The sequence below is a fragment of the Odontomachus brunneus genome, unplaced genomic scaffold (genome assembly GCF_010583005.1).
Source record: "Odontomachus brunneus isolate Ranch 3 - 2012 unplaced genomic scaffold, Obru_v1 Obru_scaffold_104, whole genome shotgun sequence".
NCBI lineage: Eukaryota > Metazoa > Arthropoda > Insecta > Hymenoptera > Formicidae > Odontomachus > Odontomachus brunneus.
In genome coordinates this window covers 1,049,599-1,056,127 of record NW_022639554.1, presented here as the reverse complement: position 1 = coordinate 1,056,127, position 6,529 = coordinate 1,049,599, and positions in this window count along the sequence as shown.

The window sequence follows — 6,529 nt, the reverse complement described above, 5'->3', positions numbered from 1 at the left end:
GGGGGGGGGGGGGGGGGGGGGGGGGTGGACAAGAGTGAGCCGACTCGGCGCGGACTAATGCCGCGGAGATGTAACGCGGATAATCCCGCTTTATTAATTAGCCGCTCTAATCTTCCTGGAACTTGTTCCGTGATAACGAGTCGACGACGTATCACGTTTCTCGCGCGTATATCCTGCGAAATAATCGGTGTGGCCGGCTTTATTCCCGACTGTTCTGCGCGCGCGCGCTTTCATGCGACCGTATATATGCACGCACTGCGCCGCATAGATATGGCGCGAAAAACGCGCACGAAAAGTCGCGCATCGGAGGACGCGGCGTGCGACTTAACTTATAAAGTCGGCGTGTTTATTACGTGGCGCGACCACTTCGTCGCTGATAGGGACGTTAGATACGCGCGATGATACATAATGAACAGTGCCGATTTATGCGGTTGATCAAGGGACGAGCGCGCGCGTAGTATCGGCTCGTTACGTCCGACGTTGCGCGAGCCGGAGAGATCGAGAATACTGTCACGATTTACCCCGCGACGTGCGCCGCCTCGCGCACATCCCAAATGAGTTAAAAGATACTCATTACGACGATATTGTCCGCCGCGTTACAACTTATCCCGGACTTGACCCTTTTAACTGACTTCGACAAAAAGAGGTTCTCAGTTTGTCCTGCGTGTATGTTTGCCTGTTCCCTCGTAACTCGAAAACCGTTCGAGATATCGAGGTGAAACTTTTTACAATTTGTTCAGTATGTTATCTATTTGGTTCTTGGATTAGTGTCACGTCTCGGGTCTTTGTCTAGATGATCTGAAAATCTGGTAATTCCATGACTTCTTTAAAGATCCGATAGCATCTAAAGATATGAGACGAAATTTCTATTTTTACTCACTTTACTAACTTAAAAAAAGTTTTTTTAAGTTTTCGATTTGAAAAACAAATTTTTAAATAATTAAAAAAATAAAAGTAAATAATTAAAAGTAAATAATTAAAAAGTACAAAATAAAAAACTCTTTTAACAAAAATAAGCCGCCTTCAAGAATGTCAAGAGTCCTAAAAAGTATAAAATAATTTTTCATCGATATTCTTATGTATCTGCAATCCTATTCTAATATTCTAACGATAGAAGACGGCGTGAAAAAGATACAAATTAGTTAACTAACTAGCTATACAACTATAGAGAGAAGAAAAGAAGTTTGATTATTGACTCAATCAGATAGGTTTTTGCACCAACATCTAATCTAAACCATCTATTTTTTTTTTTTTTAATCATTTTATTTTTATTTTTTTAATTTTAATTTTTTATTTTATTTAAAGAGCCTTAAAAATTATTTAATTTAGATACAATAAATCAATGTACAAAATGCTCAAATAAAGCCTTAATATTTAGAAATTTATTAGTTTTTTTAATCATTGTCATCGTGTCAGGATATAATATGATGTGATATGGTTTGTTAAGCAATTAAAGTAACAGATTATTTAAATAATTAAGTCAATCGATATATATCGACGGGAGACGCTAATGATTGTAGAATAATGAGCTTTAGATCAGCAAATGTTAAGGCTTCATTGAACTTAGCCATAGGGGAACGGTTAAACTATCCAAGAGAGAATTATATGTCTACCTTAATACTATATAATTTATTTTGATTATAATTCATTATGATATATTAGGTTGTTACAAAAGATCTGTTGTGGTTGTCAAATAAAATGAAAAATGAAATTATTCTATGTCAAAGAATTAGTAATTTTTACAAATAAAATAAATGTTGTTGATTCGATAAACATCTAACGAGGACTATTTTCCTTTTGATATCTAAATTTTCTATGAGAATTTAAAAAATACTAAAATTTTTCTCAGTCCAATCCTATGTATTATTATAATTACGCGAGGGAAAATAAAAAAATATTTATCCGGTGTGTGTATGTGAGTACTAATAATATATTTAAATCTAAATCCTTTTATATTTAAATGGAATTGCTTTCATGGAAAACTAAGATTTGAAGGAAACGTATATTCTTTTATTTGAAAAATATTTTGTTAGCATAAATATATATGTTATTAGTATTCACTGTATGAATAAATATTTTTTATTTCTTAAATATTTTTACATGTAAAAATGTCTGACTATTACATATTACAAATTCTCGTGTATATGTAGATTAGGATAAATTCAACAAAAAATTTCTCTAAAAAATTTCTCCAACCATGTAAAATTTTGAGTTAATAATAAAAAAAGATTAATGTAATACGATAAACTGTGACAACTGTAAGCTGTGACAACGACGCCTGTTGTTGTATGCTACATTAAGTTAAACTAAATAAAAAGGCCTCTACTATTCCGCAAACAACCACGTAAGTTTTTAGTTTTTCAGTTATTTTTTAATTTAGGTTTTTAGTTATTGAAGAAAATTAGTGAATGATTGCATTCGCCAATCTTTTTTTATTAACAACCTAAAATCTATATGATTGTTTGCAGAATGGTAGACGACTTTTTTGTTCAATTTGACTTAATGTACAAACACACCACTGCAGATATTGCCATCACAACTCATCTACCGTATCGCGCGTGATCATTCATCAATCTCTTTTGATTAATAACTACGTTCTACGTGGCTGTTTGCAAGATCGTAAAAGAATTTTCTGTTCAGTTTGACTAACTTACACGCATACACACAAAAAAAAAACAATTTCATTGGTGTAATTGAATTTTCTATTATCCTGGAACCAGATGAAAAAATCAGTTGTAAAAACATCAACAATTCCTATAGGTTTCAAGCAATTGGTCAATTATTTTCAGTTGTCTCAACCGAGTTTCAGTACAGCTGAGTATTCAAACGAATGCTTTCGGCCACACTAACAGATATAATTTCTCGTCATGAGGCTTTTCGCCACTCAGTTACACGAACTGAAATATTTTTTCCGTATGCACGATATTTCTGTATGTATCGTTAGGGCACCTCCCGTATATTAGAAAACTATAATACATCTCATTATATTTTTGTTACACGCCGTACCGGCCGCTCTTACTCGTGTCCTAACAGTTTACGGTGGCCGCTCTTACAAGCTACCCCATTGACATATCAATCACCGTGACCGCGAGTAGAAGCGGGCGCACGCTCAATCGCCGCCTCCAGTCGTCATTAAAATTCATTTGCCGGCGATTCACGGTCGCGCCTCTCTCGGCTCTTCGTCCTAATCATCCCGACGCGGGGAAACCGGGCATCACCGCCGCCGCCGCCGACGTCGTCGTCGTCGTCGTCATCGTCGACGACGACGACGACAACGACGACGACGATGTGCCGATGATCGCGGTGGCCGGTCGTCGCCGTTGAAGCGTCGGGCGCGCGCATCGGATCCACAATGCGGGGCCCGCGGATGATTAATGACGCGCGGGCAGTTCGGGGCCGCGTTAATGAAGCGATGACTCGGCCGACTCGTTAACCGTCGTTAACCAGCGCCCTTCGGGCGCGAGCGTGCCGATCGCGCGCGGCGATCGCGTGACGTAACGATCATCCCGCCGCTATTGCGAGAAATAAGGCGATTCACCTTGACGGCGCGTGTGAATACGTGCACGCCGGTTACGCCGCCGCATTACGCGCGCGAAAGGCGTTTATCAAGCGCGGGAAGTGGACGCGTCCTGAGAATTTTAAACTTAAGCGGCTTATCTATTTTTGATCGCTTCTCCCGCACGTAAGCCCGCGGTTCTTGTAAGTTCTCGTAAGTCCGCGATCGGTCCCCCGATCCTCCTACTTATATCTCTACGGGGGAGAGATAGAAATTCGCGCGAGGGGGTAAGAATCGCACAAAAGTGTCGCAGGTTATGCGTTTGATTCACAACATTCTACACTGAAAAATTATATTAAAATCAACGAATATTTCTCTCTCTCTCCTTGATGGGCGCCATTAACATACTTACTTCAATCTACATTCTCTTTATTTGAACCAAATATTGTTTATTTAAGTCAAGTAAATTTCTGTATGTATTATTTTTAGACTGCTATACAGAGTGTTAGTTAAGTATGTTGCCATACTCAACAGAGCGATTCTTTGGTTTATTTCAAGTAAAAAAGTTCATATAAACATGTGTCCTAAACGGCTTAATTTCCGAAATAAAAAAATTTAAACGTGTAGTAATAATCTGTTGCGTTTAGAACAACCTCCTCTAGTACTGGTGTTTTGTCATAGGCTTTCCAAGATCAACAGTGTTCCTTACAAAAAGACCATTTTCTCGAAGATAGCGGTGAATATTCGCAAATGTTTTACGACATGGTAAATTGCGTTGGGGATATCTTTCTGCATAAATACGCCTTGCCTCACGTGAGTTACCATTTGCAAGACCGTAGGCAAAGTGCATATCTGCCATTTCAAAATTTGTAAACTTAGGCATGATGAAACCGATTTTGATGGACTGAAACAATTTGGCCCGAAAACGTATGCACAAACTAACCGAGCCGCAGTAACATCAGAACTGAAGTCTATTTTTGATTTTATGATTTTGACTTTGACTTTGTCACTTTGTTTACGATAGTGCGAATGGTAACTCACGTGAAGCAAGGCATATTTATGCAGGAAGATATCTCCAACGCAATTTATCGTTTCGTCAAACATTTGCGAACATTCATCTGTATTTCGGAAACTAAACCGTTTAGGATACATGTTTATATAAACTTTTTTTTACTTGAAATAAACCAAAGAATCGCTCTGTAGAGTATGGCAACATACTTAACTAACACCCTGTATAATATAAAGCTGTGATCTTTGAAAGGATTCATTTGTATGTCCTATACACACAGAAAAATATCATTTTACTGTTAAAAAAGCGATTACTCAGTGGTTTACTTTTCTTCCTTTAACATCAGAAGAATTAAAGTGGTCTATTACCGCCTGAATGACTATGTAAACTGCCATATTTGCTTGATATTTCATTTTTTTTTAAATTCCATAACATTTTCTTATTTTGTACCGCCGTCATTATGCACAGTTAATTAATTGTAATGACTCTTGTCACTAAATTTAATTTATTTTCAATAAATGGTCAATAGATTTCCTTTGGTCCTTTTTCTTTAAATATGCTTATCATAGATTTTAAAGAAGCTCATTATTATGCATTCAAAAGAAGAATTTACACTTTTTATAAGAATATTATAAAAGTTTATCAAAGAAAAAGTTAGTTCGACTTTATATAGTTAGCAAATCGAATTTTTGTTTTAATTTAATATTTTTGTTTGAGATACCAAACTTAGAATGTGTTTTGAATAAATTTTATGCTTATGAGATGAATTTATGGCAGTTTTGCGGATATATAAACTAATAGTATACTTGCAAGAAGTAGTTTATTAGTTATTCAAGATTTAATTAAATGCAATATATATTTTTCTATGTATATAATGTCAATGTCAGAGGGAAATTTGCATGTGATATACAGAATGCTTAAAAAAATATTAACATGTGAAAGTAAATTTTCTATTTTTTTAAATATAAGTGTATTTTTTTTAAGCAAATTCTCCATATAAGTAACTTAATTACTATAAGTACTATAAGAGTTAGTATGATTAACTTTTTCTTCATATAAGTGTTAATATTTTTTAAAACAAACTCTGCATATAAATGTTAACATCTTTTATAAGGTTTTAAATTATCGGACTAACAAAAATTTGTATTTCAAAGCTGGGCTGAATGTATGTGAAGATATGGGCTGAAGTATTAATGAATTTTGACAACTTTAATCTCCTATATGTCTGAAACCAATTCCTGATTCAACTTTTTTGTGACTGGTGTCTTATCATAAAGTACTATTTGGCTAAAACGGGCGAAAAAACTACTGATTTTGCGGATGCTCTTTACTTTAGGGTTTATTAAAGTTTTCAGTGTTTGGGATTCCAGAAAGTGACAACTACCTTCTTTTGCTTTCTTTTTTACTTCAGTTGACTTCAGTTGCAAGTGTTGTATTGCAAGTTTTTGCATAACAGTCCAGATAATATATAGAAGTCTACAGTTCGAGCTTCGTGGCCCTGAGTTAGGAGGTCTGATGCGGGAAGCCCGACTGACTGGAGGACGCAAAAGACGTCGAACGAATGCGCCATGCGCGGTCGTGTGCGCCATGCGGGTACTTTTAAATCCACCTCCGGTAACGCCGTTTAACGTCGCGGAGGCTTTATCGCGGCCTCGATCCCGGCGCGACGCATCTGCATACAATGAATGGCCGATGAAGATGCCCCGGTGGCGCACACGATGGCGCACAGATTCCCCGAACCGCGCCAGGAGAGACACGAGGGGGGGGAGGGGGGAGAGAGAGAGCATGGTCGCGTCGTCGTCCGACGTGTCCAACGGGGTGCGAGGCGACGGTGACTCGGCCGGATTCGCCGTATGGAGGCTACCAGGACTTCCCCGCGGGGGGCAAATTAAGTTGTGATTATCTGTCGATGTGATTTAGCCGATGCGCCGTCCCGAGATCGCCGCTTTCGCCCGGCGGAATGAAATGTACGAGCGGAGGTGGAGAGAGAGAGAGAGAGAGAGAGAGAGAGAGAGAGAGAGAGA